Genomic DNA, 14041 nt, shown 5'->3' on the forward strand with positions numbered 1-14041 from the left:
CTGTCCGGCAGAGTGTGGGCTTGCAGACCTGTGAGAGCCTATCAATGCCAGTCCAAACGCCGGCAAAGAAGAGAGGCTTAGCTGTAATCCGTATTGACTGCCTTGTGCTTTGTCTGCCAATTTATATCATGGATTTGTCCCACTCAATGATGTGCTTCTGTCAAGTTCTCCCACATTAATCCATAACATTATTAGTTTTCAGTACAGCCCTAATTATTCCAGCTCTGACCTAAATGGTAAAGGGATGAATGAAAAGAATTCAAACAAACAAACATTTATAGCCAAACACGATGTGGAAACAATAGGGTTAATTCTATAGATGTAATTGTCAAATCATTGGCTTTGTCTTCGCAAAGTGAGTGTGAAATGAAACATCAGACACACAGGGCCTTAGTACGCAGGGAAGAGAAGTAGGTCCTATTTAACTCCGGACGGCACTGGCAGAAGAATGTGCGGCACCCTGCTGCTAAATCTGTAGATTACAGTGAACTTCCCCCTGGCAGTTCTCTGGGAGTCTACCTGAGCCAGAACCTGAGGGGAGACAACCAGGGACCAATTTAAAGACGCGACACAGCTCCAGGGCGACTTTATCAGCCCAGTTTGTCAGGACAGGAAAGGGGGCAGTTCAGCTTAGCCCCAGCCCAGCATGAGCACCCCTGCTCAGTGTGGTAATACCACTCAGAGGCACCCTTCTGCAAGCCCATACAGCAAGTCCAAAAAACAGACATTGTGCTCTTGGTGCCCCTGTCACCCATGTAGCGTAAAGGGTTAGTTTACCTAAAATGTAAATTTTGTAATCATCTACTTACCCTCATGTTATGTAAGCTTGTTTCCACCAATGAATAAAAAATAAAAAAGGTAGGCCTATAATTGTGACTTATCTTGCAATGCTGACTTTTTTTTTCAGAATTACGTGATATAACTGCGAGTTATAAAGTCAGAATTGTGTGATGTAAACTTGCAGTTGCATATTATAAAGTAAGAACTGCAAGATATAAACTTTTTTTCCTCAGAATTGGACTATATATCTCACAATTCTGAGAAAAGAAGTCACAAGTTTATAAACTGCGAGTTTATATCTCGCAATTGCTAGAAAAAGAGTTTACATCTCGCAGTACTGACATTATAACTCACAATATATAATTCTGACTTTATTTCTCGTAATTGTGGGTTTATATCTCACCATTCCGACTATTCTCGCAATTGTTTATATCTCACAATTCTGACATAAGTCGCAATTCTGACTTTATTTCTTGCAATTGTGAGTTTATTTCTCGCAATTCTGACATAACTTGCGATTGCAAAAAATAAATAATTTAATAAATAAATATTATGTTGTTTTTTTGTACTTGATTTCTTTTTGTTGCAGTTAATTTAATAAAAGTCACAAGTTCCGACAACTTTTGATTTTGGGCTTCGAGAATATTACAATATGTTGTGAAAATATGTTTATTTATGTTTACATTTAGATGAAAAATTTAAATCTGAGTGATAAATAAATAACAATTATTATTATTATTCTGTACTATATAATATTATTATTATTATTATTATTTTTTTAGTTGATTTTTTTGTTGTTGTTGTTGTTGTTGTTTTATTAAAAGTCACAACCAACAACTTTTGAATTCAAAATATTCAACATATTGGGAAAATGTTTAATTTTAGGTTAATATTGTTCAATCTATGTGATTCTTTTGCAGATAAGTGTATACAACCGTTACCTTATTTTACACCATCGTAAGTGGACAGCAATGTAATATATTTATAGACAAAAAAACGTGCAATGGGAATATATTATGCGAATTATATAGAGACAGTCTTCTGAGAAAATTTTTATACCTGTAATTATGTCTCACACCTGTGCTGAAGTCATGATGCAGCTTGGCGCAATAGTCAGCATGCATGCAAGCTCTCTCTTTCTCTCTCTCTCTCACTCACTCACTCACTCACTCCCACATCCACATCAATTTGTTGTGCTGTGTGTTGTTTTTTCCCCCTTTTGCCCGCGTCCCCTCTCCTGGGCCAACGCTCACATCAACGGCGAGTTGATAACGCCACTGGAGGAACCCTGTTTGGAATTTAGATTAATGTGTGACTAGCAGCCAGATGGAACGATAAGAATAAAGGAAAATAAGCTAGGAGAGTACTTGAACGGGAGCAAAACAACGGGGAAAAAAAACAGAGCCACAAAACAACCCTAGTTTCTCTCTCTTTCAGTGGTTGCACCGTGGACCGAGCGAGACGGGTTTGAGGTCACAAGCGAGCACCTGAATGAGGGACTGGAGGTGTGTATTTGTGTGTGTAGGTGATCACACCCCTCACGGCTTATCAGATAACAGCACACCTTTAATGGGCCAGTGTGTAAGAGAGAGACGGCAAACAACCACTTTTGTCTTATCTGCTATTGTTAGTGAGGAAAGCTAACAGACATCCCAGCGGTTGTAGTTGTACCGCGGCCCAGTTCAGCTCCGCTTCAAAACCAGGCCCCCCTGATCCGTAATAACCTCTTCCGCCCGAACACAGCCCAAATCCCATTTCAGCATCACCGGAGGCGGATAGCCGCTTCTGGCTCTCCCACTGCCATTATCACTGAGCAGCACGCCTCCCAGGTGAGTGGCAGCGCAGGGACTAGTGGGAGGAAGACAAGACAGGAAGGAGGAGAGAAAGAGAAACAGAGGAAAAAGCAAAATGATTGGAAACTGTGCCAACATATAACAAACATACAAAGAAAGTAGAGCAATCAATTAGTAACGAGAGTGAGAGGATAACAAGATATACTGAGACAGATATGCACTTTTAGCAGGTCATTATGGACTTTTTTCACCTAAAATAAGGCTGGTGCTGGAGCCTGTGCTCGACCAGCGGATCTGCAAACCTTTATTAGAAACGGTCTACATTTTCACTGACTTGAGAGGTGAAAAATGACGCAACAGACTATATTAATGTTTGACAGTCTTTAATTTACACTTGAGTTGTCAAAAGTACCGACTTTAGTACCGCGTCGGAACTTAAATTTTAAAAATGTGACGCTTTGAGCACTGTTGAGCGGATTCGTAAACACCTCTGATTGGCCATTGTGTTCACACGCTTATCGGATATGTCTGTGATTGATCAGCACCTCAAAAACGTTGTAAATAGTCACCAATGACGCTCGTCACCGAGCACTTACACAGATACACACGGGAGCGTTTGAAAGCAGGTGTCTATCGCAGACCTGTCCTCTGACAGACGCCCGCTTTCAAATTCAAACACTTCCATGTGCTTTCAAATGCTCCCATGTGTTGATCATTGTAGCCAATCACAGACATATCCGATGAGCGCGTCAACACAATGGCCAATCAGAGGTGTTTACGAATCCGCTCAAAGCATCAAATTTTTAAATTTCAGTACCGATTAGTATCGAAGTCGGTACTTTTGACAACTCGATTTTACACTGCAAAAAATGACTTCTTAATGAGTTTGATCAATATTTAAAAAAAAAAAAAAAAATCTAAAAATCCTTAAAATTAGAGAGATTTACCTGAGAAGCAACACTAAATATGCTAGATATGCTTTTATAAATTGTATATTTAATACAAGTGAATATTCACTTGCTTTTAACTTATTTTACATAAAACACAATGTTATGGAGTGTTGCTTCTCAAGGAAATGTATGTTGTTTTTTAAGATTTTTTTTTGTTTTTAGATATTTTAACTGGAAAATAAATATTGTATTCATCATTGTATTCAAGCTATCTTTGATGTAACATTGGTCACTTAAATATATAATAAATAAAAGTCAATCAACTGACAAATAAAATATATTCACTTCAGATGTACAGAGGAGATAAAGTGGCTCTAGCAGTGAAACGAAAAATACAAATGTGTTTGTCAACTAAATGTGTGTCACATCATATCTATGAAGTCTATGAAGACACATTTACTGTATATTAAGGGAGCAATCTAGTACAATCTAGTCTTATATTTTGATGTGGTGTTGATTCAAAATTTTCTAACCTTGGCCTTGTATGTTACTGGTTCATCTCAGTCTCAAAAAGTAGTAATAATTTGTAGGACATGAAAAAACTGTAATGTACATGTGCATGTACATAAAAAGAACAACCTAATCCTACCCATAAAGTCCAACCTCCTAACTGAACAATGATTTTAAAAAACTATCAAATATGTACGCTTTCGTACAACATCATATGATTTCGCCATTTTATATGAATTGTTATAAAGGTCCAGACCCACTTTTACTTGATTGGGCATTGGTTGCTGCACCGTTTTGGTGGAATAGGGGTATTTCTGAGTTATGGGCCGCTACAGACCGGGTCTCCTCCCTCCACCTGTGTCCCAGCCCTCCCCTTTCTCTCTCCCCCAGGGCAAGAGGGTGCTGTTAGGGGCATGTGCTTGATGGGGGCGGAGGGAATGGGGGGGTTGTTGTCAGGGAGGCTGATCAGTGGGAGTCAAGGTGCAGCAGAGCAGATAGCTGAGGTCTATGCATACTAAACGGCCTGGCAAGGGGGGCCTGCTGCTCTCGGCTCGCCCTTATCACACCTCTCGGCTCACTTTATCAGATTAGAGCCCCCGGCAGTCGAGACGAGAAGAGAGAGAGAGAGAGAGAGAAAGTGGGTTTGGAGGGTGATGGGGGGGCTGGAGGAAAGTCAAAGAAAAGAAACAAGGAGAAGAAGAGACAGGGACCGAGAAAGAATGAGAAAGAGAGACACACTCTGTTCCATGTCAAGCGTGAGTACAGTTGAGATGTGTTACATGACCGGTAACACACTTCACTGCTCTCATTGTCTAGCAATCAGACATTCACCTCATGCTGTTAGTGAATTACTGTTACCAGTCAAAATGAAGGAGTCGTCATCCGTGCCACCCCATTTCCATTTTTCTTTTCCTCCCAAAATAGGGTTTGTAATTTGTCGGCTAATCGTTTACATTACTCTGTCCACAGATACCTAAACATATGGGTATATGTTTGCTAATCACAGCTTCAAAATAATCTACACAGATTAGTCTCATAACCTAATTAGGCAGCATATCAGTTCTATACTTGTGCCAAGTTCCTTCCACGTTTAGCTCACTTATTGAAAGATGTTACATCCCATTTTTGCGTATAATCTAAACTAAACCCTCGCTTTAGAGCTGCCGACTGGTACCGCCGTATGTTGTGTACGGACGCCTACAGATTCATCATGGATCATTTGATGTACTTAAAGAGATTTACATCCTTGGCTCTTCACCGACCCATTTTCATTCGTGTTTGTTTTGGTGTCAGACGGAGACTCTTGTATAATCGTTTTGCTTATGGGGTTGCAAAGGGAACAACACAATAACTGTGGATTGTTTCTCATTTATACTTGTCTCGTTTTGTGAAATGTGTGAACGCTGCCATGGATCTTGTCAGAGTATGTGTGCCTTTGTGATCTTGGCTATGTTTGCTAACAGAAGTGTATACTCGCCAGTGTCCTAGATCAGTCATGCCCTGAGGCGTGTGCCCTCTGCCACTCCATCTGCCCTTTGAGAGCAGCACAGTGCTTCATGTCACCCGGACACCCAGAGGCCACAGCAAGGCTGCACTGACTCTGAATTATATAACGTGAGGTAAAAGTACAGGTAAGCCTCCCGCTGTTTGCCAATATCATGTTGTTTCACCCATATAATGTTATTTTTGCTCATAGAAACACAAAAGTAGTCAATGTCACTGCTGTTGTTACTAACAGTAAAAAGGGGAAAAACTGCCATACTGTATATTAATATTGTCTCCTAATTTTGCAGCAGGTATATTAGGCTGCTGTCACTTTAAGACCTGACACACGATTCCATTATACTGTTACACATGCGTTTTCTTTCTCAACCGTTTACGTTCACTTAAAACATAACTGACTGTGTTTATGTGAATACTGACCAAGACCGGCATTTTGACATTATTTTGTGTGTATTTGACTGTTTAAGCGCAATAAGCAGCTAAAAAGAACTCAATATACTGAGTTGCGGCTTTATGGTTGCGCACAAAAAAATCTGTGGGAATGAATAAATCGAAATTCAAGCCCTGTGACACCAACAATAATTAGCCCACATCCAGACTTAAAAATAGCTTTTGAATATGGGTTACACATGAGCATTGAGTAGCAAGATTATCAGTGAATAACAATTCAGATTTTGGTCAGCACAACACTGCTTGAAAAATGCTTAAACCAGCCTAAATGTATTTAAGAAGATCTTCCAGGCTGGCCAAACTGGTCTTCAGATATTCTAGCTGGTCTCCCAGCCTCACCAGCTGCCCGAAACACCTCTAAAACCAGACAACTGACTAGTTTGGGAGACCAGCAAACCACTTTAGGCTGGTCTAAGCAGTTTATTTTTCAGCAGGGGAGTTTTATGGTTTACTTTTATGATACTGTTGTGGGTTTTTATGTTCTTTTGTGAGCTTGACAGTCATTGTATGACTAATAATTATAGTTATTTTAAACATCTATACCAGTGCTAACACAAAAATACAAAATAAATAAGCAAATAAATAAACAAATAACAGCACACAGAGATTAGAGTAAGTAAATAATTAAGTTCTCATATTTAGGTGAACTATTTCTTTAAAGGGTTAGTTCACCCAAAAATGAAAATTCTGTCATTTATTTCTCACCCTCATGCCGTTTCACACCCGTAAGACCTTCGTTAATCTTCAGAACACAAATTAAGACATTTTTGTTGAAATCCGATGGCTCCTTGAGGCCTCCATAGGGAGCAATGACACTTCCTCTCTCAAGATCCATAAAGGTACTAAAAACATATTTAAATCGGTTCATGTGAGTACAGTGGTTCAATATTAATATTATAATGCGATGAGAATATGTTTGGTGTGCCAAAAAAACAAAATAACGACTTATTTAGTGATGGCCGATTTCAAAACACTGCTTCAGGAAGCTTCGGAGCACAGATGAATCAGTGTATCGAATCAGCTGTTCGGAGCGCCAAAGTCACATGATTTCAGCCGTTGGCAGTTTGACACGCGATCCGAATCATGATTCGATACACTGATTCATTTATGCTCCGATGCTTCATAAAGCAGTGTTTTGAAATCGTCCATCACTAAATAAGTCGTTATTTTGGTATTTTTGGCGCTCCAAAAATATTCTTGTCGCTTTATAACATTAATATTGAACCACTGTACTCACATGAACTGATTTAAATATGTTTTTAGTACCTTTATGGATCTTGAGAGAGGAAATGTCATTGTTCCCTATGAAGGTCTAACTGAGTCATCGGATTTCAACTAAAATATCTTAATTTGTGTTCCGAAGATGAACGAAGGTCTTACGGGTGTGGAACGGAATGAGGGTAAGTAATAACTGACAGAATTTTTGGGTGAACTAACCCTTTAACGTATGTCAACAGATTTTACCTTTTGGGTGGTTTGTACTTTGTTTACTTCAACCTTGACATTTCCAATCATGAATGAGGGAGTGAAACAATCTGAATGAATCTCAGTCAAGGCGTCTGCTGGATGCAGATGTTCTACAGGGGAAGCCACCTCTCATATCCTGCATTCTGGATGATCACACTCACTCTGTTACACCTGCTGGAGCTGAATCCACCACGGTACAACACAGAGCGGCGCTGTGGGCAGCCAAGGCCACGGAGCAGGAGAGAGAAAGAGAGAGAATGCATGTTGCAAGCTCCAGGCTGCAGAAGGAGAGCAGACCCGAGGGAGCAGACCCGCGCCTGCAGCCCCATGATGATGATTGATGCAGGCAGGACACACACGCCCCAGCCGCTCAGCAAAATTAAAAGCCTATTTTGTAAAGTTGTAAAGGAGCAGAATGGCACAGGGCTAAGGCAGCCCCCCACCCCTCCTCCCTCCTCTCACCGCCAGGGTCCCGTTTAGTGTCTTTAGTATCATCTACTCCTCAGGGAGCAGGCAGAGGGACTGTTACACGCCTTTCACTCAAGCACATGAATGCGCACAAACAGACACACGCACTCAACCTCCTGTATACGCCCTCAAGACTGGAGCGTGTCTGCTTGATGAATGTTTCCATGTGTGTGCATGTGTCTCCAGCACCTCAGAGATCATAGAGATACAGCATCACATAAAAATACATAAAGTGATCATATTTTATCTGTACAATCAAATAAGCATAAATTTATCCATGATAAATAAGTTGCATTTGTTTAGACCTGATGTCACAACTCAATATTTTCTCAACACAGAAAAAATACTTTTAATGTTATTATTTTATAAAAAGATATATTAAATATGAAAATTAAGGATGATCTTTATAGGTAAAGGCCATTACTTTATATAGGTGACCGAGGCACTGCCTGTTAAATATGTTCATGTATGAAATCTGTCCTTCAGTATCACGCTTTTGTCAACAAAAGTTTCATGTTATACCACAATGTCACCCATTATGCTGAATGACAGTGGCTTTGTTATCACACGTTTTCAGTAATTTACAACATCTAAATCATGCAATTCATATTTACTTGCTGTATGAAAACTGAATATTGTCATATTAAACTATTTTATGGCATTTTAAGGTATTTCAAGACACATTATCTTTATCCTGTAGATGCAATTGTCTAATTATACCTGTAGTTAAGGTATAACTGATGGATTATTTTAGTTAATATAATATTACACACATACAATTATGGATTAAAATTGATTATGAATTATATTAGCTAATAGTTGCTTCATATTTGGGGCACTTTTGAGACTGTCCAGACTGTTGGTTTAACTTTTATACTTTGATTAAGTGTTATAACCTACTATTAATGGACTATTAATAACTTTTAATGGATGCAAATCATATTCTGAACCAGTGTCATAACTATCAAATTTAATTTTTTAGTTATCAGAGAAGAAAGAAGGATGTCTATCCTGATCATCCACCAATCCATACAAGGACTCAATGTGATGTTGAAAATACCTGATGTGATGTAATGTTGTGATATTACTTTGCGAAAGATATCCAATTTGTGATGATTTCAAGGAAGTTTTTTTTAATGTTTTTTTTAGCACAATGTTTCTGAAATGATTTGTAATAGCTTTGTTTGAAATGTTCAATGCTGATTTAATCCTACATAAATGAAATTGTACCTCTTGCGTCAGATAAACTATGCTGCGTATAAAAATCCATGTTCTTTATGTGTGTGACGTATTTTTACACAGTTTTATAACTTAAAAAATAGCTAAAAGAAAAATACTATTGCTGCTACTAATAATAGTTCATAGGATCAGTACTGTAATTGCTGAAGGACTCACATTTAATCTATATTTTTAGGCCGTAGTGATACGTGTCATTCAGGGTAACAAATTATTGTCATACAGTACAACACCAGTATTTTATATTAAAATACAATAATTTTGTTTTATTGACTTGGAGAGATGAAAACAAATCTCAAAGGATGAAGTGAAATATACTTTTACTAGATTTTAGCATTTTTTGTGTAAGTATAAGACAGGAAGTATTTGTTAAAAAAAAATAAATGAATTTTGAGTTGTACCTGTCACGCATCAAATATGTGGTATTCAAAATAAAATAATGTCATTTTTTTCTGGGTAGCTATATTTCTACAAGTCATATAACCTTGTGATTAAGTGTTTGTTAAAAATAATAATTTTATGCCCATTTTCCATAGTGTTATACTGAATGTCATTTTAGGGTACATTCATATCAGTCACAAAAAAAATTTATTATTGGCTTTATTCTTGAATATATCTAATATAAGGGCATAAGTGACACTCCAATGAACATAAAAAATTGTAATTGCTGTTTTATTTTTTGCTACTTTGAAAACCTTATACGTCTTTGACCAATATATATACATATAACAAAAATAATGACATTATATATATATATATATATATATATATATATATATATATATATATGGAGAGAGAGAGATTTAATTTTTAAATATTAATTATAACGAAATAATCATCATAGCAAGTAGTCTATAGTAAGGCCTCAATATATGGTGTTGGATTGGAGCAGGACTACCTGTTTATCGAAACAATGGAAGACTGGGCTGGTTTTAGCATCACTGACAGTCTGGTTTATCAGTGTCCTGTAGAGGTTAGTGTCTGTCTACAGTGTATTGGCAGATGAGCCCTGCTTTTAGTTCACTTGTTAATAGGCAATGAGAAAGAGCTCTCAAAGACACTTACGTGTTTGTATATCATTTGCAAATCATTTATCCACAATGTGAATTTAATTGACCCAGAGGCTCCTCAAAAGTCTGCCGCCCCTGTATGTTCCCATCTATCCCCACTTCCTCACCCAGACCTGGCAGTCTGTATCCCGCCCCCACCCCACCCCCTTAGCTGGCGAAGCCAGGGCGGGCTGTGGGAGTGACAGGCAGCCAGAGAGGGCCCAGTCGGGCCAGAGAGGCACACACTGGAGAGGTCAGGCCCATGTCAAGTGGGGTGTGGAGGCCAGCTGAGGAGCCCTGCCTGCACATTGTGCTAATTTGTGCAGCCAGTGTAGACAGGGAGGGCAGGCCAGGAGGAGAAGGAGGGGTGGGAGGGCAGCGTGGACCGGCATATGGGGCCCGGCTGAGGAGGAGACTGTAGAGGGCCATTCGGATTCACTCTAGCACACTTTCACCACTTTGTACGTAGATACCCAGACACGCACATACACGAGCACACACCCACACCCACAGTCACATCACCCACTGCTTGAGTGGGGCCGTGACAGCCACCCATCCCCTCCATCTGCAAGGCAGACCATGCCAGTGCTTCTCAACAGGAAAGCATCATCCTAACCTTTTCCAACCTTTCCACACATCCCTCGATGAACTTGGCAGTAAGCTGTGACTAACTACCAACAGTCTGTGGTAAGAGCTTTTTGCCTTGAGGGAATGTGTAAACATGAGAATGAGACTTGCCAGTGTAAACATCCTACTGATTGATGTACAGATCTACTGTGCTCAGAACTCTAAACCATTTACATATACACTCTACACAGAATTTATGCTGCCAGACAGATGAGATGTGTGTTTTTTAAACCAGTATGATGCACAAATGAATTCACATTTATTAAACTTTACAATAGGGTTACATTTGTTAACTTTAGTTAATGCATTAGGTATAATGAACTGACCATACATGGTATGGGGAACACATATTCTCTATTAACTACGACTTTTGCCTCAAACTCTTAATTTACTGCTTACTAATAGTTAGTAAGGTAATTGTTGTAGCGTTTAAGTTTAGGTGTGGGGCAGGCTTTAGGGATTTAGAATAAGGTCATGCAGAATAAAGCATTAATATGTGATTTATAAGTTCTAATAAACAGCCAATATGCAAGCTAATAAGCAACTAGTTAAAAGTGAGAATAGTTCCCCATAATATGTGTTACCAATATACATATTCAGCATATTAGAATGATTTCTGCAGGATCATGTGAAACTGAAGACTTCAGCTTCATCACAGAAATAAATTACATTTTAAAATAAATTAACTAATTTTAACTATTAACTAAAGTTGTAATAATATTTTACAATATTACTATTATTTTTATATACATTTACTATCTATATATTTTTTTTACTATATATTTTACTTTTTTTTTTTATTATTATTATTATTTTTTTACTGTTTTTGATAAAATAAATGCAGCCTTGGTGAGAATAAGAGACTTATTTCAAAAACATTAAAACATCTTACAGACCCGTAGGTTAATACTATTTTATAAATACAATATTTTTTTCATTGTCAATCCATGTTTGTTTGCAATATATTAACTTGAAATATCAAAACATTAATTTATGCATAAAATAATGTTAACAAACGCACAAAAACTATTCTTAGCTCATGATACATAATGCATTAACAAATACAAATTGGACCTGAATAATATTACAATAAGTATTTTATTTTCTTGTCATCTATTTGATTAATATAAACTGAACAAATCAACCAATTCCCTCCCACTAAACCCCACTGCCAAGTTTAAAAATTCAAATACACTACTGAAAGTCACATTAGTATGAAAAAAGTGTCCATATCCATATGGGAGTGTGTGTCGACAGCCTGTAACACCATTTGTTTGGGTTGTGGCTGTGCTCTTCCAGTCTTACGCTCCGAGCACCATGATCAGCTACACCTGCTGAGCCAGGACAGGCTCTCTCTGCGGGAGGCACTGCTCAGCGCTACCTCATGGAAAAATGGCTAATGTCCTCAGCATCCCAGTGCAAGTGAGAGATAGTGTCCTCCATTGCTGATCAGTCTAGTTCACATCAAAATCAGGTATCTACAGTGCACCCTTCTGGCCTAAGCATTCAGCCTCGTTTACAGTGGGGTCATGACCCTGGCTGAGTGATGGGAGAGTCAAATTGGAGCCAACCTAAACGGCACCCCCTCCTTTAAGCCCCATCCTTTTCCTCCCACACAGGCGGGGCAGGGGGCAACACCACTGTCACAATCAATTGCAACTGAAGGGACAAATAAAGCAGCCCTCCCCAACTGGTCTGTAATAGCAGTCGCTGCAATATCACAGACCCAATGAGCTGCCATGCAAAAATATTAGGCAGGAAGCCCGCAGAGGGGAACAAAGTATACAAATTCTACAAAAGAGATTCTGGGTGTCTGGCAGGCTGTATGCCTTGTGAGAAATATATAAAGAGCATTTGGGGAAGGTGGAGGTACTAGCACCTACTCTGAGCCATCGAAGAGGGTGTCTGTGTCTATTTTTTTTTTTTTTTTTTTGTCTTGGCTGCACCCTCTGGGTCCCAACTGGGCCTTGTGTCACAAACAGATGGGCGCCACACAAAGGACCCCCTCACCTCACCAAGCTGGTCCCCGGCATGCCTGATTAAACCCTAATACCAAAGTTAGAATTGATACAGTGACTCGGTGGTGATTCAATTAGGGCAGTGGGCATGAGTGAAGCCGTACAAAAGAGATGGGGTAGTTACAAAGTCATTTTAGTTTGATTATTATGGCATCCTGCACGTGGAAGCAGAAAATTACGGACTCATGTGTCGGAGGCTTGATATCCTCTGGGGCCGTATCAGAGCTCGCATTTGAGCTGGATATCACAGCTGACAAAATCACATTCCCTCCATAGATTTGAGCATTGTCACTTCTTAATGGTAAGGCAAAAATAGAAGCAGTATATTAAGAGAAACTCTAGGTAAAGGCAGCTAACAACAACAGATGGATATTGATATTTATTTGTGTGACAAATGAACAAAATGCAAAGCTGACTTGAAAAAATGACGCTGTTAGCTCTTGTAATGTTTTATATGATGCACACCATGTCTGAATTCCCTTCAAGCTAATTATTAAACACTAAAACTTGAAGTGAAATATATTAGAATAGCTTAAAGCATAATAAATGCACAAATCAAGCGCAATAAAAGAATATTTTCACACACAGAGCTGGACCACCTGCAAGCAAATAAGTGTTGCAAACATCTCTTGTCTGATATAAGTCTATGTGATTTAAGATTCCTGTGATGATGATAATCAATACGGCAATTGCAATTGGCAATGATGTATGCACTAACCAGAAGTGCATTAGTCAGGACAACACCACACTGTGGGTATCGACAGCAGGGAGCCAATACGACACGCGTGAGGACAGATAGACGTATTACTATACACAGAAAAACATGGAGATACAGAGATCTCAGATGCCCAGCACAGACAGTCAGCACTTTATCTACAAGTTCCTTTCAATGACAAGAGCCGAACTGCACTCCTGCAGTTTTTATACTGCAAAAACAAGAGATGCCTTCTTTGTAGCATTACATGTTTAGTATCCAGCAACTACCAGTTAAAAGTTTTGACATACTCGATTTAATTTGTTTCTCATTAAATTAAAAACCTAAATGCTTAGGCTCAAATGAAAAATAGAAATTGTGACTATAATTAATTAACAATCTTTAAACAATTAATTAATTTATAAAATTGCACAAAATAAAACAAAATATATATATGCACATATTCTTGAGGAGGTCAGGAAACACGTTGTTGGCACAACCCCCTAGTGTCCCGGCTCTTGATCTACATTTAGGGATTGTGTGTGTGTGTGTGTGT

At 38.7% G+C, this 14041-nt stretch overlaps 1 long non-coding RNA gene across 2 annotated transcripts in view; it reads right to left on the bottom strand.

Annotated features, from left to right (window-relative positions):
* Window positions 1-1571: 1571 nt before the first annotated feature.
* Window positions 1572-14041, bottom strand: part of LOC125248315 — a 184203-nt gene continuing 171733 nt past the window's right edge. The window contains exon 4 of one of the 2 annotated variants that reach the window (XR_007180287.1): window positions 1572-2628. This is a non-coding gene — a long non-coding RNA (uncharacterized LOC125248315). The remainder of the gene's footprint in view (window positions 2629-14041) is intronic. The other variant, XR_007180285.1, reaches the window with a different exon arrangement.

The sequence above is a fragment of the Megalobrama amblycephala genome, linkage group LG16, assembly GCF_018812025.1.
Source record: "Megalobrama amblycephala isolate DHTTF-2021 linkage group LG16, ASM1881202v1, whole genome shotgun sequence".
NCBI classification, from domain to species: domain Eukaryota; kingdom Metazoa; phylum Chordata; class Actinopteri; order Cypriniformes; family Xenocyprididae; genus Megalobrama; species Megalobrama amblycephala.